The sequence below is a fragment of the Lissotriton helveticus genome, chromosome 6 (genome assembly GCF_964261635.1).
Source record: "Lissotriton helveticus chromosome 6, aLisHel1.1, whole genome shotgun sequence".
Taxonomy (NCBI): domain Eukaryota; kingdom Metazoa; phylum Chordata; class Amphibia; order Caudata; family Salamandridae; genus Lissotriton; species Lissotriton helveticus.
The window spans coordinates 1,926,204,783-1,926,227,592 of record NC_136067.1 but is presented as its reverse complement, the minus strand read 5'-3'; positions in this window follow the sequence as shown (position 1 = coordinate 1,926,227,592).

Sequence of the window (22,810 nt, the reverse complement as noted above, 5' to 3'; positions counted from 1 at the left end):
GAAGTCGACGTAAAGCATAGTTGGGGATACCGTTATAGAGTGCATTACCGTAGTCTAAACGTGAAAGGACCATTGCCATAAGAACAAGTTTGAGGGCTGACAAGGAAAAAAAACGTGAAATTTTGCGGATGGTGCGTAGAATAAAGAAACAAGCCGAAACCACCGTGCTCACATGTGAATGGAGAGTAAGGTGTTGATTCAAAGTGATCCCCAAAGTTTTAACAGAAAAGGAAGGTAGAGGGGGAGGGCCAAGTGGAGAGGGCCAGAAAGCAGAGGACCAAGGGTTGAGATGCCCACCAGTCAGGACAAGCTCGGTCTTGTCAGGGTTGAGTTTTAGATGATTAGAATTCATCCAATCCCTGATGAATACCATCACTGACTGGAAGCTAGAGATAGAGGAGGAGGAGTGAGATAGATTAAAGATGAGCTGGAGGTCATCGGCGTAATTAAACACCGTGACCTCCATCTGCTGTAACGCAAAAATAAGAGGGAAAATGTAGAGATTAAAGAGGAGAGGGGAAAGAGAAGAGCCCTGGGGAACACCACATTGTACCTTGTGAGCTGTGGAGGAGAAATCCGCTAGATGAACAGCCTGGGTGCGGTCGTTGAGGAACGATCTAACCCAGGACAGGGCTGAACCCCTGACGCCCGCCGCCTCGACACGGGAAAGAAGGATGGTATGATCAACCGTGTCGAAGGCGGCAGAAAGGTCGAGAAGGATCAGCGCCTGAGGAAGATTAGAGTCCAGCCCCTCTCTAAGTGTGTCCATCACGGATACCACCACCTTCTCGGTGGAGTGCAGGGGACGGAAGCCCGCTTGAGAAGGGGCAAGAAACTTACTAGTTTCGATAAAAACACTCAGTGTTTTGGTGATGTACCGCTCCAGAACCTTAGCCAGGTAAGGAAGGAGGGAGATGGGCCGGTAGTTGGACAGTACTGTAGGGTCAACCCCAGGCTTTTTTAAGATGGGGATAACTGTGCCAAATTTATGCAGCGTGGGAACAGTTCCCCTACTTAGGGAGTCATTAAGGAAGGTCAAGGGAGGGAGAGGACAAGCTTGAAAAATTTTACACAAGATGTGGGCAGGACAGATATCCACCGGGGATCCAGATTTCACAGTAGGGAGAATAGAAAGAAAGGTGTCTTCGGATAACGGAGTGAAGTGATCAAAATGATAAGAGTTGGGCGGTGGAATAATGTCAACAAAACCAGAGGAGGGGGATGGAATGTTGAGTTTAATATCTGTAATCTTGTTTATAAAAAAATCATTAAGGGAATCACATAGGAGTTGAGAAGGGACTGGTTTAACTGAAGTTCTGTCTGAAGTGGCCAGTTCAAATACAGTGGCGAAAATTTCCCTCGATTGACTCTCCGCTCGGAGGATCTTATCGGAGAAATAGGCGGTCTTAGCCTTGAGGATGGCTCTCTTGTACTCCGCCTGAATGGAGTTGTACAGGAGTTTGGAGGACTCGCTGTAATTACGCCTCCAAGTGCGCTCCGCCTGTCGAGCGGCCAGCTTTTTCGCCCTAAGCTCAGGGCCGAACCATTTGTTCGCATCGTGGGAACGCTTCACTTTGACACGCCTAAGGGGGGCCACCAGATCGCATGTTGAGGACAGCCAATTATTAATGGCCACTGCCTGGGACGAGATGGACAGATTATTGATGGCAGGGCTTGATGTTAAGAGAGAAGAACACAGAGATGGCATGTCCACTTTTCCCCAGTTGCGTGCCCAGATGTTTTTGGGTAAAGGGGACTTCTTTACTAGGCCCAGGTCAAGGGAGAAGGAAATCAAAAAGTGGTCAGACCACAGACAGGGAGTGACCTTTCTATCTCGCTCCATCAGTGCCACCTCAATATAACTTCTCTTGGAGGATATTCTGGAGTAGGGAACAGGTCCCCAACCCGGTCTGTCGTTTTAATATGAGGAATCTGCGGCAGCTATCTAACACATAAGTATATCTCAAAAGTTCTTAGGTTTTGAGTGAAGTGCTTTTATTAGGTTATGTGCTTCTCTTTTTGCTAATCCTACGTGTGACGCATCCATAGTTGAATGCTCTGGATCCAGCAGAAACCATTTGAAGTTGGTCAGTTGAAAGGAATGTCTGACAGGAAATCTCATCAGACTCAGGCGGCCATTTTGTCTCTCTGCTTCCTGTTTTTTTCAGTGAGCACATCTCGGTTCTTTTCTTGAATAGCTTTGGCACCAGTTTTTGTAAACCATTAGACTATACAATGTATATAATTAAGCATTGTATTTATGTCTACTTGAAGGAGCTGAGCACTAAACACTGTCAATATTTATTGGGTGGACATGAAGACGCCTTTCCGAAAACATCTTTTCTTCTTAGTACTGGAGCATGTTTGAGGGGGTAGTTTAGACTATCCAGAGTGGAAATTGCATTTCCTATAAAAGGGTTACGGGACATATTTTACTGGGAGCTGCCTTGGTAATAATGAAAGGCATCCCATTCTACGTCTTGTTAATGATTGTTAAAGCCTTCTTCTGGAGAAGAACTGTGAAGCAATGGCCTCTAGTTACTCCTTAAAGTCGTCATCCATTCTCTAAATATTGTGAAAATGGCTGCCGGCAGTATTCATACCTGTCCCTACAGACATGCGACCACTGGTGCCAAATGGGAGCCATACCACAGCTCTATTTGTCCTGGCCACATCTTGGGCCCTGCCATGACAGCTATTGAAAGTTCTAGGAATAGGCACAGAATTTCACCTTGTCATGCATATTTTTACCTTTCATTGCAAAGCAGCTATTTTAAAATCTGTATATATTAAATCCATATATAATTACACTGTGGCGGTCATCGCTGTTTAGTTATAGTTATGTCAGACTTTTTATAGGAAGAGTGCTTTTTGTTTTGCTAATAACTTTGGCGCTGTTTAATGAATCCTCACAAATCTTTTTTTTTAAAAGCTCATCCACCTCTGCTCATTACTTGAAAGTCTTGAGGTCATCCATCAAGTGGGGGCTGAGAAAATAAGGAGGCCTGTAACGCGATTTCCCCATGCAATTTCCATAGAGAGGTTTAGACACTGCTGCAGCTAGCTGGACGGAATTGAATCAAATTTGGCAGAAAGTTAGATCTTTACCCAGAAAGCATGCCTTTTGTGATTTGATGTAAATCCGTTCAGTAGTTCTGGAAAAATTAAGGTAAAAAAGTTTTATATATATATATATATATATATATATCGACAATGAATACTCCAACCACTTCCACCAAAGCCTAGGCGGCGAAGAAGGAGAAGCGAACCACTTATAGGCAAGATGTTTTTATTCAACCATATCCACAGCAGTCGACAGATGACGCGTTTCGGGCTCCAAAAAGCCCTTGATCAATATATATATATATATATATATATATTGACATTTGTGCTGAAATTCAAAAATGCAATTCTTCTGGTTTGCTGATGGGACATTTTTGGAGCGAGCACAGGGGGCACAAGGTGTAGTTTGCTCAGTAAACTAAATGGTGAATTTCAGTGGTTTTTTTTTGTTTCAATCTTACTGAGGGCAGGATGTTCTAAATTAAAGAAGAAGTAACAGAAAGACAAACACTGGAATATTGGAGCCAAAAGGCTATACCAGCCGGTGCAATACCTCTGCAACTCTGTTGTCATCAATGGAGTCTCAACATTCAATGTTCTCTGGGCAGTTAAGGGCAATAGCCTGCAAAAAGATTATTCTGGCTGGCTGCCTAGCTCCCAGTTTCCTTCCACAGTGCTTTTAAAATGAAATGTATAATTATCTATGATTTAGCAATTAAGTACTTCTTCTTCTTCTTCATACTGGCACACTCCGAGACAAGATGTGACATAGTCAGCAGTGACAATTTTCGGCACAATGCTTCCTCACCAACAACCAGCTTTTGCATCCACCTACAGCAGGAAAATTCAAGATAACAGGTAGATGTTAAATCCACCATAACATGTTCTAGTCCCTGAGGCCACAGTAGACCAAAACTTTAACCCACCCACTCAGATACCACATTCAGGAATCAAGAGACTTCGCCCACTACTAAGCTTGAAAATGAACAGAATGTCAGCAGTCAGTAGGCCTCATTAGCACAGCTGCTCATTTGTATCGCTTGGTCCCTGTGCAGCCATCCAGCCCATGTTGAGGCAGAGATGTTTAAAAGTAAGAGTAGATGCGATCTCCAACTCAGGCGCCACAGACAGTAACTATTATTGTACATGAACAGACCTCAAATTGTCGCATAAAAGTGTCTATCTTAAATTAGTTGCCCCATAGCTGATGCAGACAAAAAGACAGAGCATGAGACCTCCACAAACCCTTCTTTCCGTTACACGCCTATCAACCTTTGTCCCCCTTCCTTCACCCTCTCAACTCACCCATCTCACCCTTTCTCACCCAACCTCTCCCGATTACTCTGCTTGAACATTGTATCACAGTTCCAAAGCTAGACAAGTCAAGGTGGCTGCCAACTGACTCGGTGTGCCATGTGGCCATTATGTGTATTAAACTAAATTTTCTGCCAGAGATAAGTTGTTTCAAAACTCTTTAAATTCCCAACAGCAAAATTCACCCAGCATCAATACCTACCAGTACTTGTAGATGAGTGGACTAATGGATCTATGATCATCCCCCCTAAATTAGAGGTTCAGAACTTGGCAGGTCCTGGGTTGTCAGAAGCTTTTATGGGACTCAGTTCACAAACATGATAAAGGACCCATTTCTGATTTTATGCCAAACTTAGTTGCAAACAAGGCTACCTGCCTTAACAAGAATATGAGCTGGTAAACCCAGATATTGTGATATTTAGATAGATTTAGCAGTGGCAGCATGGGCCATTAAAAAAGGGGGGCCTGGGGAAATTAGCCTAAGCTCCTCTTCCAATATGATAACCTGGGCAGCTACACTCTGCTTTTCAACCTTCTGAATCCAATAAAATGAGTACAGATTGGTAACAATAAACATGTGTTATCCGTCAATAGCGTCAAGAGGCCTTCTTGGCTTAATGTGCTCCCAGAATCAGACGGGAAGGGCTGACTCCCCTATGAGTGACAAGAGGAGGTACTTCTCCCCCACCTAAGGACACCCTGCCCTCATGCCCATGCCATAGGCACAAAAAGCAAATCCCCCTTGTAGCGAGAGGAAAACAGACAACAGTGACACCAAGGAAGCTGTGGAAAGATAAAAGAAAATCAGTGTATGGTCAAATGAGACATAAAAGTTCTTCTCTTCCCACCTCCTCATCAAATTAAAAGGAGATCAACAAATGACTATCTGAGATAGATATCAGTGTGACTGACACTGAGTTTTCTCCAGGTGGAGTCTTCAAATGTATATATAGTGATAGGCTAAGTCTCAAGTTGGGATGTAGAAAGGTATAACACAGTAATGATCAAGAGAGGTACAGGAGCTCCTTAACAAGTTATCAAATACCTGGTGGAGTCATGTAAGTCTTGATAAACATTAAATAGTGGCCAAAGTACAAAGAAAGTTCAAAATCAAGGCTAAAATACGTATATACAGGTAGCAGCTGGTCTGACAGGATTCAGTCAGCATAGATAAAGTTGTGAAGGTGCTTTCTCTATTCTTATCAGAGCATTTATTTGGATTTTCACTGGTGTCTCCTCTGTACATTCGTGCTTCTACTTGCCTGTGTGTATGTGGCATTTTGTAAGGCAGACGTCAGTTCCTGAAGGAGAGGAGGGCAGGAAGAGCCTTTTGCCCTGTGTTTGCCACCCAGTGTGCCTGCCCGTCATGGTGATTCCCAGGCAGAAATAATTTCCCTGTCTCCACAAAGACTACAGGCCACACCTGTCATGAGGAGTCCTCCTTACCCACATCAGACATGTGCCACCTCCTCCAGCTCTCCTAGAATTTGCTAAGCAGGTGGAAGCAAAAGGACTGTCGTAGAAATAGCGAGGCCTAGCAACTCTACAAGTAGACCTGTTATGCCATAATTCCTTGGGAACTCTCAGTAGAAAGCATACGGGGCTGATTAACAATTATAAATTTGCGCCCATAAAAGTACTCCCCAGATGGGTGCTGATTAATTTGTATTCCTTATTTTCAAATATTCCCAATACTGCACTCGGCAAGTTGCACTAGTTATAGCTGTCCAGGCGTTCTACTGGGAATGTCATGCAGCCTTTTTTACATTGATATTTCCCCATTGCGTAATTTTTCCCATTGCTATTCCACATAGGGGAAGCATAGCCCTATGTGCAATGCAATTAAAAAAAGAAATCCTCTTCTTTTCCTACATGGGAGAAGATTTATCTCTGTGGAGGAAAAACTTTGCACTACACATCAAGGGGCATATGTATCAAAATTCGTTATTGCGATTCTCAAATAGCGATTTTTGAGAATCGCTATTTGAGAATCGCAAAACGGGAAGTATTTAAAAATGTGCAAATATCTTGCGATTTCTTTGTATTCCTTAATTGCGATTAGCAAATTGCAAAATCGCAATTAAGGAATACCTTCCCATTCATTCCTATAGACCAGGAGGCCATGGGAAGTCATTCTCAATTTGCGATTCGCAATTAGAGAATCGCAAATTGAGAATAATTTCAAGGGTGCAACGTGTGTCATAAGGACACCCTGATGCACCCCAGAAATGAGCATGTGTGCGCATATGGCGCACATACTGCCCTAAGGGCATGTATGTGCGCCACTTGGCACTTTAAAAAATGTTAAAAAGTGCTTTTTTCTAAGAAATCGATAATTACCACCAACTTGAAGTTGGAGGTAATTTGCGATTTCTTAAGGGGAAATCGCACAACTTGGGTGCTTGTTACATAGCATTTAAGGAATCGCAATTTGCGATTCCTTAAATGCTTACGCAAAATTGAGAATCGCAAAATTAGCGATTCCATAATTCTACGATGCAAAAAAGGCTCATACATTGCGTTTTGCGATTTTGTATTTGCAAATGCAGTTTTTTTGCGAATCGCAGCGTTTGCGAATACAAAATCGTTTGATACATATGCCCCCAAGTCTTCCCTTCTTATCCTGGATTCCAGCGTGTTGCAGGAGCAAATCTCCAAACATTTCCAGGTGGGAAAGAGTGGGGCACAGTCTGATGGCGCGTCTGATGCTTAGAACCATTGACTAACTCCCCCAACAAATGATGTCTTGCTCCTCCCACTTCCTACCCCTTACGTGTGACTTGTTCATATTTAACTGCATGTAGTTGTTTACCAACTAGTGAACTTCTTGTTATCGGTCCGCATGATTTGTTTGACAAGAAGAAAGCAAATAAATTACATCAGCATAAAGAATATATTTGCTAGATCAATGTAGAACCTGGAGCAGCTGGACCTTAAATCAAGTATATGCACTCACATGATCTGTAACAGAACTGGTCGGTCCTTTAGGCCATCACAGTCACCTGATTCATCTTCATCTTCAAGGAAAGCGTAAAGTTGTGGGAAAAATTACAATAAATCCAGGTAAACGGGAATCTAAGATCAAGCTTCATAGCATCGCTGCTCCCATAAACTCCACTTATAGCACCAAACGCCCTAGCTACATACAATAAAATATTCCATGTGGCGAATTCCATAAGAAGGTATAATGTACACTTAACAGGAGGTGAAGCCCCAACAGTAGCACAACATTTCTCCCTTCTCAACTTAACTGATCTGGACCAAGCATGTAAACTCTTACTTCGATACACAGGCCTGTAAACACAGATGTTTTCACAAAATACTACCATTGGTATCTTCTCATAGCGAAACACAATACAAGAAACAGGTAATACACCATGCAGTCGTATCTTTCTTTTGAATGTGTTCCAATCAACCTTATTCACAGCCACTTTCCTCACATCCTGACTGGGACAACAGATGGCTACACAACTATGATTCCAAATTCTGCCACCCTCTACTGTCCTTAAGGCATTTTTTAACATCTTGAACACTCTCATAGGTCAGGTGTGTTTTCACCATTCCCAACACTCAGTAGCAGTCTTCACCTTGACATAATCTCATGTTTTCGTTTCCATTATATTGCACACTTATGTCTGTCTAGCCTTTCTATGCTTTTGATGTGGGACTCTTTTTCTCTTGCTATCCAGGCCACTAAATTTTACACTTACGTTCGAGAATATCGCAAATCGGGTAAATCTTCCTGTTTAGCACACACCCTTTGAACAACTGCCAGTTTCACTGTGTGGAGACATCTAATATGCAGTTATTTGATTTTGCAAGCTACATTTCCAGTTCATTCTCTGATTTTAGTCCATAGGATGCTATCTTTCAACGTCCTGTTAATTCTTTCAATGTCACTGTTAACCTTTGGATGATAAAGCAAACTTGACTTACGGTAATGCCACACTTTTTAGGTGATCCTCCATTTTCGTAGAAAATAACTGGATCCCAGTATAAGACACCTGAAGTTGGGATAACTATCCATTCCTTCCAAAAATCTGATCACCACTCGAAGCACCCCCTACACATAACACCTCAACTCACTGTGACTATAAATTTAAAGGTACTATATTAAAATGTGTCACGTGTTTCCCATCTAAAGATCCTACCACATCCGTTAGCCTTTGGATGATAAAGCAAATTGTACTTTAGGTAATACCACACTTTTTAGGTATTCCTTCATTTTCTTAGAATGGAACTAAATCCCTGTATCAGACAAATGGTGTTGGGATAACCTTCCATACCCTCCAAAAATGTGATCATCACTCAGAACATCTCCTACACATAACACCTCCACACATCCTGAATATAAATCTAAAGTACTATATTTTAGGTGTCACATGTCTCTCACTTAAAGATCCTCCCACATATACTGCCACTTATTCTCAAGTTTAATTTGTCAATTCACTGCACACCATCAGCATCTCTCTGTATCCAGTACCTTATCACTGTTATTTAACTCATAACATTATCTTACCATGTCCTCCACCTCAGCATTCAGTCAGTCCTGGCCTCATAAATGTATGCATATTCTTTCTTTAATCTTACTAACAAGAAAAATGTCCTTCATGAGCAAGCTCTAAAATTCTGTGTATTATTCCTTTCAGTGGGACTACTCTTATTCCCCTCAACAAGATTCCATTATCCACAGCCACCTCATCCTTGACTTACCAAAATTGTCAGTCTTCAGCTGTTAGTTCTTTTTTAGACTGTCACATTTTGTGTAAAATATCAACAGCCGCAGACATAGTTAAGTATTTTGCCAACTCCTCTCTCCATTCCTCTTCTGTCACAGCCCCTTGGGTCAATGAGCACACACTGACAATGTCACTCAAAGCCTCTTCTTCCTCTGCATCCTTCTCCATTCTCTCACACATAAGACTTTGGTAAACAACACACTGTAGTGCTCTTCACAGTAGGAGTTTAATCCACCTTAAATAATTGCTGCTGAAGGAAATAAACCACCTTCTTATTGTTCTAACCCCTTCAAGACCTTTTTTCATGAAGATGTCTCTCAATGCTTTGTGATCTGAGCATGCCATAAAATGTGTACACCCATTGTTCAGCTAACTCCTCTTCATCTATTACAAAGTAATTAAGATCTGAATCACATAATGCTCAGGAGGCACCTGATACCAAGTGTTCTGTTTTGTCTACCTTCTGCAACAGAATAGCTCCAAAATGCTCAGAACTGGTGTCTATGTATAAAGTTATTTCTAAGCCTCATACAAAGGTTTGTAGACACAAATCAGTTGTTGTTTCACTAAATCAAATTGTTCCGGCCATTTCTGACTCCAGGAAAATATGCTGTGTTATGTTATGTTATCTTAACATATAAAGCGCGACAGCTGCCCCTGCAAAGGGGCGTCTCGGCGCTAGAGCAGGAAAGACAACACAGTAGAGAGCATGCAGGAGACTATGAAGCCAGGAAAAGATAGGTCTTGATGGCCTTTCTAAATGCAAAGTAAGTTTCAAGGCCACGAATCTGCGCAGGGAGCGAGTTCCAGAGGGTGGCGGCTCTAAAATGAAAAGATCGGCCACAAGCCCGTGTCTGCGGGACCGGGGAATCACCACCAGATGCTGGCCCTGAGACCGAAGACAACGCGTGGGGGCATAGGGCAACAGGAGATCCGCTAAAATGGGAGGCGTGGCCAGCTTCAAGACCTTGAAAGCAATGCGCAAGGTCTTGAATTCAATGCGTCTGGCCACCGGTAACCAGTGCAAACGGCAGATAGCATTAGTCACAGAGCAGAATTTGCACAGACCTAAAAGTGTTCTAGCAGCTGCGTTCTGTGCCCTTTGCAATCTCAAGACCTCAGCCTTGTTGGACCCTAAATACAGGGAACAGGCATAGTCGAGTCTTCTTGACAAAACCGTTGCCTGAATGATGACCTAATGCGTTGAGGCATCAAAGAAGCCCAACAGGGGTCTAACCCCCCGGAGGAGTCCAAAGCATGTCCCGGACGTTCTTTTTGTTTGTACTCGATAATTTAAGGAAGAGTCGAGCCATACCCCAAGGTTATTTACTGCCTGTTTGGTTGAGTTGGGTTTACCAAGACTAGTTGGCCACCAGAGATCACTCCACCGACCATGGTCCCTTCCTACTAACAATACCTCTAATTTGTTAGAGTTCAGTTGCAGGCAATTGCTGTTCATTCACTCAGCCACTGCCGCGAGGTCGCCCCGAAACTTGAGGGCATCCCGCTCGGTGTTGTTAGAGAGTGCCACCACTAACTGAGTATCGTCAGCGTAGGAGACCATGGTCAGGCCCCTACTACTGGCAACTGCAGCTAAAGGCTGAACATAAATATTAAACAATAGGGGGCTGAGGGAAGAACCCTGAGGCACCCCTTGTTTAACTGGATGATTGCCAGAAGCAAACGGGGGGGCAATGACCATGAATGACCTCTCATGGAGAAATGAGCTCGACCACTCCAAAGCCGAGCCCGTAATTCCGGCCTCCACAAGGCGTCGCAGCAGTATGTCATGCGACAAGGTGTCGAACGCGGCGCTCAGACCTAACAGAATCACCGCCGACGTTCGCCCCTCATCAACAGCTGACCTACTACCTGTTTTTTAGCAAATCTCTCAAACTTTGTTTTATGTGTGTAATTTCTTTTACACATTTCCCACAGTCCTCAACCATCCTTAAGAACAAAACTAATTCCTCCATATTCACAGGTTCGATTTTCGCTATTACAGTTACCATGTTTTTTCTGTGGGCAAACACTTTTGCCAGTCCCAATGACCTAAATATCTCACCTATGTTTTCATTAACTTATACTTTTTAGCCTCCAAAGTTGTTGTAGTATCCTCAAGAACTTCCTAATTCTGCTGTCTTTTTCTAGCACTATCCTGCTATTGACCAACACATCATCTTGATAACACTAAGATGGGCATCGCGGCACTTTGGAAAACAGATGGGACTGAAACTAAGCCAAATGGCACCCTGACAAATTTGTGAGCACTGGTTGGTGTTTATAAATATCATGTTCTTGAGATTTATTCTCCAACTATTTATCTGATGGTAGGCTGCCTCCAAATATACAGTTGCAAAATTGTTGACTAAGAAGGGTGCAAAATGAGAATAAAGACAGCAGGCGTTTAACATCTATAAACTTGCTTCTAGAGCAGCAGCCCCGTATTTATTAGGAGCACCCCAACCAGTGCTTAATTTGAGTTGGTGGTTGCAGGTGGGCCCTACTAGCACTCACTTTTGTGGACCGGGACATGTTTTGTATCATCAGAGCAAAATAAGGAAAGAATGAAAAGAGGCACTGAAGGAGGAAGAGAATGACAAAAGGAGAAAGCAGCAATGAATAGAGCCTCTAGAAGTGAGATAAAGGGAAAGGAAATGTCTGATGGTGGATGAAAGAGACATGACGTGAAATCAAGTGTAAGCACTCTTGATATTCAGCAATCCTGATATTTGTCTGAGCTGGTTCTTATTATTTTACAAATTAAGCGCTGATTCCAACTCAGCTCCAATTTTGAAAAGAGTTGAAGATTCACCTTGTTAAAGAACACTACATCACAATGCATTAACAGCTCACAACTCAGCTTCCTCTCCTCTTCTCGTTGACTTTATGTTTGTCTTTGACCATATACTTGGTGCCTTTTGACTAGATTTGTGCACTAGAAATACCATGTGCTACATTACTGACTATTCCACCTTGTCTCAGAGAAGTAGTAGAACTTCCTCCCTCCTATTTTTCCCACCCAGCATTAACCTAGATCAAGGTTTCAGACTTTATTATGTTTCTTGTGACTTCCCCTGTCCATTATAGTCACACACCAGTCCATGCCCTTTTTCCACTCAATCAGTTTGCATAGTAATTTCTAGGCTTGCGCAAGTCCTGCTCCGTGTCCAGTGCCATCCGTCACCTCCATTGGCTTCTGGTGACCAGGCGCATTGAATTCAAGGCCCTATGCACGTCTTGTAAGGTTTTTTAATCTGCCACCCAACCTATTTTGGCCAATCTTCTTTCACCGTATGTTCCTTCACGCCCCCTTCGGTCAGAGGGCCAGCATGTGGTGGTGGTCCCTCGGATTCGAAGAGTCTGGGCTGGTGTCCGCTCTTTTTGCTATAGAGCTGCCACGCTACGGAACACACTTCCGGTGCAGATTCGGGGTCCCAATAACTACCTGGAATTCAGGAATGCCATTAAGACTCTTCTTTTCCCCACTAACTAGCTGGTGTTGCTCTGCGATTTGTCAGTCTTTCTTTCAGCACCGGGATGCCCTTGCGTTGGGGCAGCTGTTGCGCTATATAAGACACCTTAACATAACATTACATAACATGTATTAGGAAGAGTTGTTACCTCTCTATATACCCAGTAAGAGATGCATGTCCTCCAACGGAAACCTTTATCACTAGCTATAAGCAGCCCCTGATTGTGCTCCAGAAGGGCTGACTGTAAGGACAAGTCCAGAAGATATGAAAAAAGGCCTCCACCCATCCTCATCCCCTAAGGTGTAGTTCTAAATTAGTCCTGCCAAATTTAACCATTTGGGATTTGGAGTAGTAGCCCTTATGAGAACTTTGACTTGAATCAGTCTAAAGTCAGTTCTAATTTCAACCTCTGTTGGACACTGTAGGGCTTGCTCCCAGTCCTCCAATGAACCAAGGTCGGCCACTCACTGCTCTCTAAGCATATTCAGTGTGTCTGGTGGGTCCATAATTATATTTGTATATGTGTAGGGTATTGTCTTTTTTCGCAGCAGTCTAACTTCTAGTGAGGAACTGTCTTCAAGCAGTGTAGTGCCTCAGACATGAAAATGTGTGTAGATTATAGGTACCTGAAGAGTTCAAACTTTGCCAGTTCACATTCCTTAAGTTGTTTAAAAGAAGCCAACCCTTTTCAATCCTATATATCCCTAATTTGATAATTCCAATGAGACCTCATTTTCAGTTACAGTTGACGTTGCTTGATTTCTTTGAGGATGCTGCTAGAGCAAAGGAGGGTGAATTTCACCAGAATATTATTCCAACCCATATACTTATTTGCATCTGCAATCTCTTTAACACTGAAGCATTTTGTATTTTGAAGAAACACTTTTTAGTGCTCCTCTTTTACAGCATCCAAACGGGTAACTTTCGTATATTGAAAACATTGATATAGCATCAAATGCCATGGTTGTTTTGCCCCCTAGAAATTCTGCAACAGGACATTTGCAATCTTTCTCAGAAGATTTGCCAAGCAGAATTAAATTATACCATCGCAGATAAAGAACTTGGGAGCTAAACACACAGTAGAAATCTACACATATCAGAGACATTTACAGTCTTTAAAGTCAGTCCCTGCATTAACTCACAGACAACTCAGGTGTACCCGGTTCTTTTCTGGTTATGACTTTGTGATTAACTATAAAAAAGCATTCAAATAATGGAAAGGCAGATGTTTTATTCTGACAGAATCAATCTTGAATTGAAAATACTACAGTAAGTGAATCTCCTTTGACAATGGCAAGAAGTACACAAAATATTCATTCTATAGCATTGACTACTGTTGACACCTTCCTAACAGAGGTCTATATAGAGTTAAAATATATTCATAAGTAAGCTTGGCTTACAGAATGGACGACAGGGTTTATAGAGATGAATTATTGTATGTAGGAGAGGCTGCACATTTGCTTGTCACTCATTTAACATAATATGAGCTGACTTTATGACTCTAAGATTGCAAGGGATCCTGGAAATGCTAAATCCTTAACTACAGTCAAAAATAATTTTAAGTAGCCATTACTGTTTAGAGATGTAAAACATTGAGTTGGGACATTTTGAGTTTGTGCTCAGAATACATTTCTATATTAGAGTTATGCCGCTTTTAAGCCTACAATTTGGCATATAGTATGCCTTGATGTTATTTTAGGGTTTTGTCTGCATGGTCATTGGCCTAGAATATTACCATTAGATGTACTCTCTTCTAGGATCATTAGAGAAAGCCACTCTAGTTGTGAGCTGTATGCTGAGAAAACAAGGAATCCCAGCAATCAAATACACAGTGGGTGAGAAAGTTAGTTAGGTTACTCACTAAGAACTTACATTAGAAGAAGGGTTCTAAGTTGCAACCTCATTGATAGGTCCATTTACCATTGGACATATTGTGAACCTTGTAGCTGTATGTTTAAAGTTGCCCCAACCCAGGAAAATCCATTCAGGATTTCATGTGTCCTCATTGAAACCCTGCTCTACAAAACAATATTCTCCCAAGTCTGCTAATTCAGGTTAATTGTGAAGTACATACGATTGTGGATGTATGAATGTATAAGAAGGTAATTCCAGTACTTCCTGATTTGGAAAGTATTGGGATTTGAGAAACGATCATGGGACCTAGGCTTGAATCTCCATGCTTCTCGTCTGTTAAGAAAATTCTACAACTTTGATCCAGATAAACCAGGAGTCCAGCTACTGAAACATCGGCCCTTGGGGGTGGGGGACACTGTCATAATGTAGCATGGTACACGCTTACTTCTGCCCGTCAGTCCTGTGCAAATTTTTAGTCTGAATCTTCTAATCATACGGGGTCTTCAGGATCAGAAGAGACTGCAGAAGTGCAGACAGTCTCAGCACGGCCTGGACATAAGCCTCATGTCTCAGAGGGGTAAGCTACACTAAATGCCCATAAGAAGCATTACATGTCCCACATAGCCATAGGACTTTCAAATGGCAGTAGCCATCTTGAATGCCTAGAGTATATGTTTCTCATGGTCCATAGCATCCTTGGTAGGCAATTGTGGCATATAGTTGTTGAAGTCTGGACTTGATGTTTAGAAGTTAAAATACTCATAACCTGTTATTCTGAGAAGTCACCAAAAGACAGCTTTAGGATCAGAGAAGTATTCCCACTCCCAAGCTCAAATATGCATATAGACTTGCATTTGTTTATTATCAAGGAGTCATCCATTAGGCCCACCCAGCATTAAACCATTTGTACTTTGTAGTTTTCACAAGAAGTCTTCCATTAGAATTACAATCCTGCATATTGTCCTTTGTAGTTTTCACAGGGTGTCCTCTAGTAGGATTACATACTCCATTTGTGCAGTTTTTTTTTGTTTCCTCAAAGAGATGTCCATTTCGATTAAGAACTGAATATTTAATTGTATTTCTTCAACAAGTGGAGTCAGTCGAATCACGTCTTGCAAAACATTGTTATCGTTCTTAGTACAAGTATAGTATCAAGATATTAATTAGAATAACTGTGTGAGAGTATCAGTGACTTGTGTGATATTAACAAAGTTTCTTCATCTTACATTTATCAAACCATTACATTGAATGAAACCATAACAATAAAATGCCATGACATCATATTGAATGTATTTCTGTAGCAAACACCATATAATTACTATAAGTGTTTGCAACTACCATATCAACTTTAATTACATTTTAGTTCAGTAAAAATATGGAGATTCATCCAAGAATAGAGATTTGGAAACACAGAGGTTGTCAGCAGATATATCACTTACAATATCATACGTTAGATGCTAAAGTTGATACTATAGCCACACTAAGGGGGTCATTAGGATGACGGGAGACTTAGTCTGTCCACCATCCCATCGTGGGAAGGGACCGCCCACCACAAGGGCGGGGGTCCCGTGGGGGGTATTAGGATGCGCCCGCCACAGTGGCGGGCGCATCCCGTATTCTTAGCACTGTGGCGGGCGGTGCTAAAAGCACCGCCCGCCACAATGCTAAGAATACATCTTGTGCATTTCAAAGCACAACGTGACAGACACCGCGCGGTGCCTGCCACGTTGTTCCCTGAAATGCAGGGGGGTACCATAGGTACGCCCCGGTCGCCTTAAGCGGCGGACGGTCTTTCCGTCCGCAGGGGACCCCCCAGCCATGTTAATATGGCGGGGGGTCTTTGCAGCTAGGATGGCGGCGGATCGCCCCAGCCAGGCCGGCGGGGGCGATCCGCCCGCCATCCTAATGGGCCCTTAAATGTCTTCTCTTGTCTTTAGATATCAACACTCCTGGAAGGCAGATCAAGTCCGGCTGTACAACCAGGCATTGTGACGATATTAAGGGTCTCTGTTTCTCCCTTTCCACAGATCTACTACTAACCTGCATATTGTTAGTGTAAGGTTGGTAGTAGGTTTAGAGAAGTGTGGAAGTTCACATTGCTCTCATTGGCTCTGGGTTGCAATGTTAGTGCATCTTGACACCAACTGTGAGGGGCTCATTGAAATACTGATACAGTAAAGAAAAATATTCTGGTAGTCCAGCTTAAGACTGAAGAGTCCAGAATTGTAGTGACTTCTAAGCCAATACAGTTTGGCAGCACAAGTGGGGCAATGTTAAAAAAAAGAGAAAGAAAGTGTTTAAATGGTTTTTTAGGTCTCGGCCTAGAGACGCGCGAAGCGCGTTCTCGGCAGAGAACTATTGTAATCATGTCAGCCGCCAAAGCCGACAAAAGGAGACAAGAGCTGGGCACACGCCCAGCAATCCTAATGGGAGAGGGAGCGACAAGTGCTGGCCACGCACGGATTCAGTCGCGCGCACGCTCACGGCCCCAGCGTCCCCGCCGCGCGCCGATCACTACTCTCTTCCTGGCCGGCATCGAGAAGTTTCGCAAGGCAGTGAGGGCACTGAGAGGTAGGTGCTAGTTCAGAATGTTATGTCCTCTAATTGCATGGACTTGAGTGAGTGGTGAGTGCAGAGTGGTGAGTGCAGAGTGGTGAGTGCAGAGTGGTGAGTAGTGAGTGCAGAGTAGTGAGTAGTGAGTGCAGAGTGGTGAGTGCAGAGTGGTGAGTGCAGAGTGGTGAGTGTAGAGTAGTGAGTGCACAGTAGTAGTGAGTGCAGAGTAGTGAGTAGTGAGTGCAGAGTAGTGAGTAGTGAGTGCAGAGTAGTGAGTAGTGAGTGTAGAGTAGTGAGTGCAGAGTAGGTAGTGAGTAGTGAGTGCAGAGTAGTGAGTAGTGAGTGCAGAGTAGTGAGTAGTGAGTGCAGAGTAGTGAGTGCAGAGCAGTGAGTGCAGAGCAGTGAGTGCAGAGCAGTGAGTGCAGAGTAGTGAGTGCAGAGTAGTGAGTGCAGAGTAGTGAGTGGTGAGTAGTGAGTGCAGAGTGGTGAGTAGTGTGTGCAGAGTGGTGAGTAGTGAGTACAGAGTAGTGAGTGCTGAGTAGTGAGTAGTGAGTGCAGAGTGGTGAGTAGTGAGTGCAGAGTAGTGAGTAGTGAGTGCAGAGTAGTGAGTGCAGAGTAGTGAGTAGTGAGTGCAGAGTAGTTAGTGAGTAGCGAGTGCAGAGTAGTTAGTGAGTAGCGAGTGCAGAGTAGTGAGTAGTGAGTAGCGAGTGCAGAGTAGCGAGTGCAGAGTAGCGAGTGCAGAGTAGTGAGTGCAGAGTAGTGAGTAGTGAGTGCAGAGTAGTGCGTAGTGAGCGGTGAGTGCAGAGCAGTGAGTGCAGAGTAGTGAGTGCAGAGTAGTGAGTAGTGAGTGCAGAATAGTGAGTGCAGAGTAGTGAGTAGTGAGTGCAGAGTGGTGAGTAGTGAGTGCAGAGTGGTGAGTAGTGAGTGCAGAGTAGTGAGTAGTGAGTGCAGAGTGGTGAGTGCTGAGTAGTGAGTAGTGAGTGCAGAGTGGTGAGTAGTGAGTGCAGAGTGGTAAGTAGTGAGTGCAGAGTAGTGTGTAGTAAGTGCAGAGTAGTGAGTGCAGAGTAGTGAGTGCAGAGTAGTGAGTGCAGAGTAGTGAGTAGTGAGTGCAGAGTAGTGAGTAGTGAGTGCAGAGTAGTGAGTGCAGAGTAGTGAGTGGTGAGCAGTGAGTGCAGAGTAGTGAGTGCAGAGTAGTGAGTGCAGAGTAGTGATTGCAGAGTAGTGAGTGCAGAGTAGTGAGTGCAGAGTGGTGAGTGCAGAGTGGTGAGTGCAGAGTGGTGAGTGCAGAGTAGTGAGTGCAGAGTAGTGAGTGCAGAGTAGTGAGTAGTGAGTGCAGAGTGGTGAGTAGTGAGTGCAGAGTGGTGAGTAGTGAGTGCTGAGTAGTGAGTGCAGAGTGGTGAGTAGTGAGTGCAGAGTGGTGAGTAGTGAGTGCAGAGTAGTGAGTAGTGAGTGCAGAGTAGTGAGTGCGGAGTAGTGAGTAGTGAGTGCAAAGTAGTGAGTGCAGAGTAGTGAGTAGTGAGTGCAGAGTAGTGAGTAGTGAGTGCAGAGTAGTGAGTGCAGAGTAGTGAGTGCAGAGTAGTGCGTGCAGAGTAGTGATTAGTGAGTGCAGAGCAGTGAGTGCAGAGCAGTGAGTGCAGAGCAGTGAGTGCAGAGCAGTGAGTGCAGAGTAGTGAGTAGTGAGTGCAGAGTAGTGAGTAGTGAGTAGTGAGTGCAGAGTAGTGAGTGCAGAGTAGTGAGTGCAGAGTAGTGAGTGCAGAGTAGTGAGTGCAGAGTAGTGAGTAGTGAGTAGTGAGTGCAGAGTAGTGAGTGCAGAGTAGTGAGTGCAGAGTAGTGAGTGCAGAGCAGTGAGTGCAGAGTAGTGAGTAGTGAGTGCAGAGTAGTGAGTGCAGAGTAGTGAGTGCAGAGTAGTGAGTGCAGAGCAGTGAGTGCAGAGTAGTGAGTAGTGAGTGCAAAGTAGTGAGTGCAGAGTAGTGAGTGCAGAGTAGTGAGTGCAGAGTAGTGAGTAGTGAGTGCAGAGTAGTGAGTAGTGAGTGCAGAGTAGTGAGTGCAGAGTAGTGAGTGCAGAGTAGTGAGTAGTGAGTGCAGAGTAGTGAGTGCAGAGTAGTGAGTGCAGAGCAGTGAGTGCAGAGCAGTGAGTGCAGAGCAGTGACTGCAGAGTAGTGAGTGCAGAGCAGTGAGTGCAGAGTAGTGAGTGCAGAGTAGTGAGTGCAGAGCAGTGAGTGCAGAGCAGTGAGTAGTGAGTGCAGAGTAGTGAGTGCAGAGTAGTGAGGGCAGAGTAGTGAGGGCAGAGTAGTGAGTGCAGAGTAGTGAGTGCAGAGTAGCAGTGAGTGCAGAGCAGTGAGTGCAGAGCAGTGAGTGCAGAGCAGTGAGTGCAGAGCAGTGAGTAGTGAGTAGTGAGTGCAGAGTAGTGAGTGCAGAGCAGTGAGTGCAGAGTAGTGAGTGCAGAGTAGTGCGTGCAGAGTAGTGAGTAGTGAGTGCAGAGCAGTGAGTGCAGAGCAGTGAGTGCAGAGCAGTGAGTGCAGAGCAGTGAGTGCAGAGTAGTGAGTAGTGAGTGCAGAGTAGTGAGTGCAGAGTAGTGAGTAGTGAGTAGTGAGTAGTGAGTAGTGAGTGCAGAGTAGTGAGTGCAGAGTAGTGAGTGCAGAGTAGTGAGTGCAGAGTAGTGAGTGCAGAGTAGTGAGTAGTGAGTAGTGAGTAGTGAGTGCAGAGTAGTGAGTGCAGAGTAGTGAGTGCAGAGCAGTAAGTGCAGAGTTGTGAGTAGTGAGTGCAGAGTAGTGAGTGCAGAGTAGTGAGTGCAGAGCAGAGAGTGCTGAGTAGTGAGTAGTGAGTGCAGAGCAGTGGGTGCAGAGCAGTGAGTGCAGAGCAGTGAGTGCAGAGTAGTGAGTGCAGAGTAGTTAGTGCAGAGTAGTGAGTGCAGAGTAGTGAGTGCAGAGCAGTGAGTGCAGAGTAGTGAGTAGTGAGTGCAGAGTAGTGAGTGCAGAGCAATGAGTGCAGAGTAGTGAGTAGTGAGTGCAGAGTAGTGAGTGCAGAGCAGTGAGTGCAGAGTATTGAGTAGTGAGTGCAGAGCAGTGAGTGCAGAGCAGTGAGTGCAGAGCAGTGAGTGCAGAGTAGTGAGTGCAGAGTAGTGAGTGCAGAGCAGTGAGTGCAGAGTAGTGAGTAGTGAGTGCAGAGCAGTGAGTGCTGAGCAGTGAGTGCAGAGCAGTGAGTGCAGAGCAGTGAGTGCAGAGTAGTGAGTGCAGAGTAGTGAGTAGTGAGTGCAGAGTAGTGAGTAGTGAGTGCAGAGCAGTGAGTGCAGACCAGTGAGTGCAGAGTAGTGAGTGCAGAGTAGTGAGTGCAGAGCAGTGAGTGCAGAGTAGTGAGTAGTGAGTGCAGAGTAGTGAGTGCAGAGTAGTGAGTGCAGAGTAGTGAGTGCAGAGTAGTGAGTGCAGAGTAGTGAGTGCAGAGTAGTGAGTGCAGAGTAGTGAGTGCAGAGCAGTGAGTGCAGAGTAGTGAGTAGTGAGTGCAGAGTAGTGAGTGCAGAGCAGCGAGTGCAGAGTAGTGAGTAGTGAGTGCAGAGCAGTGAGTGCAGAGCAGTGAGTGTAGAGCAGTGAGTGCAGAGTAGTGAGTGCAGAGTAGTGAGTGCAGAGTAGTGAGTGCAGAGTAGTGAGTGCAGAGCAGTGAGTGCAGAGTAGTGAGTAGTGAGTGCAGAGTAGTGAGTGCAGAGTAGTGAGTGCAGAGCAATGAGTGCAGAGTAGTGAGTAGTGAGTGCAGAGTAGTGAGTGCAGAGCAGTGAGTGCAGAGTATTGAGTAGTGAGTGCAGAGCAGTGAGTGCAGAGCAGTGAGTGCAGAGCAGTGAGTGCAGAGCAGTGAGTGCAGAGTAGTGAGTGCAGAGTAGTGAGTGCAGAGCAGTGAGTGCAGAGTAGTGAGTAGTCAGTGCAGAGCAGTGAGTGCTGAGCAGTGAGTGCAGAGCAGTGAGTGCAGAGCAGTGAGTGCAGAGTAGTGAGTGCAGAGTAGTGAGTAGTGAGTGCAGAGTAGTGAGTAGTGAGTGCAGAGCAGTGAGTGCAGAGCAGTGAGTGCAGAGCAGTGAGTGCAGAGTAGTGAGTGCAGAGTAGTGAGTAGTGAGTGCAGAGTAGTGAGTAGTGAGTGCAGAGCAGTGAGTGCAGAGCAGTGAGTGCAGAGCAGTGAGTGCAGAGTAGTGAGTGCAGAGTAGTGAGTGCAGAGCAGTGAGTGCAGAGTAGTGAGTAGTGAGTGCAGAGTAGTGAGTGCAGAGTAGTGAGTGCAGAGTAGTGAGTGCAGAGTAGTGAGTAGTGAGTGCAGAGCAGTGAGTGAGGAGCAGTGAGTGAGGAGCAGTGAGTGCAGAGCAGTGAGTGCAGAGCAGTGAGTGCAGAGTAGTGAGTGCAGAGTAGTGAGTGCAGAGTAGTGAGTGCAGAGTAGTGAGTGCAGAGCAGTGCGTGCAGAGTAGTGAGTAGTGAGTGCAGAGCAGTGAGTGCAGAGCAGTGAGTGCAGAGCAGTGAGTGCAGAGCAGTGAGTGCAGAGTAGTGAGTGCAGAGCAGTGAGTGCAGAGCAGTGAGTAGTGAGTGCAGAGTAGTGAGTGCAGAGTAGTGAGTGCAGAGCAGTGAGTGCAGAGTAGTGAGTGCAGAGCAGTGCGTGCAGAGTAGTGAGTAGTGAGTGCAGAGTAGTGAGTGCAGAGTAGTGAGTGCAGAGTAGTGAGTGGTGAGCAGTGAGTAGTGAGTGCAGAGCAGTGAGTAGTGAGTGCAGAGTAGTGAGTACAGAGTAGTGAGTGCAGAGTAGTGAGTGCAGACTAGGGAGTGCAGAGTAGTGAGTGCAGAGCAGTGAGTGCAGAGCAGTGAGTAGTGAGTGCAGAGTAGTGAGTGCAGAGTAGTGAGTGCAGAGCAGTGAGTAGTGAGTAGTGAGTGCAGAGTGGTGAGTGCAGAGTAGTGAGTGCAGAGTAGTGAGTGCAGAGTGGTGAGTGCAGAGTAGTGAGTGCAGAGTAGTGAGTGGTGAGTGCAGAGTAGTGAGTAGTGAGTGCAGAGTAGTGAGTAGTGAGTGCAGAGTAGTGAGTGCAGAGTAGTGAGTGCAGAGCGGTGAGTGCAGAGTAGTGAGTAGTGAGTGCAGAGTAGTGAGTGCAGAGTAGTGAGTGCAGAGCGGTGAGTGCAGAGCGGTGAGTGCAGAGCGGTGAGTGCAGAGCGGTGAGTGCAGAGCAGTGAGTGCAGACCAGTGAGTGCAGAGCAGTGAGTGCAGAGCAGTGAGTGCAGAGCAGTGAGTAGTGAGTGCAGAGTAGTGAGTGCAGAGTAGTGAGTGCAGAGTAGTGAGTGCAGAGTGGTGAGTGCAGAGTGGTGAGTGCAGAGTGGTGAGTGCAGAGTAGTGAGTGCAGAGTAGTGAGTGCAGAGTGGTGAGTGCATAGTGGTGAGTGCAGAGTGGTGAGTGCAGAGTGGTGAGTGCAGAGTGGTGAGTGGTGAGTGGTGAGTGCAGAGTAGTGAGTAGTGAGTGCAGAGTAGTGAGTAGTGAGTGCAGAGTAGTGAGTGCAGAGTAGTGAGTGCAGAGTAGTGAGTGCAGAGTAGTGAGTAGTGAGTGCAGAGTAGTGAGTGCAGAGTAGTGAGTGCAGAGTAGTGAGTGCAGAGTAGTGAGTAGTGAGTGCAGAGTAGTGAGTGCAGAGTAGTGAGTGCAGAGTAGTGAGTGCAGAGTAGTGAGTGCAGAGTAGTGAGTGGTGAGTGCAGAGTAGTGAGTGCAGAGTAGTGAGTGCAGAGTAGTGAGTGCAGAGTAGTGAGTAGTGAGTGCAGAGTAGTGAGTAGTGAGTGCAGAGTAGTGAGTAGTGAGTAGTGAGTGCAGAGTAGT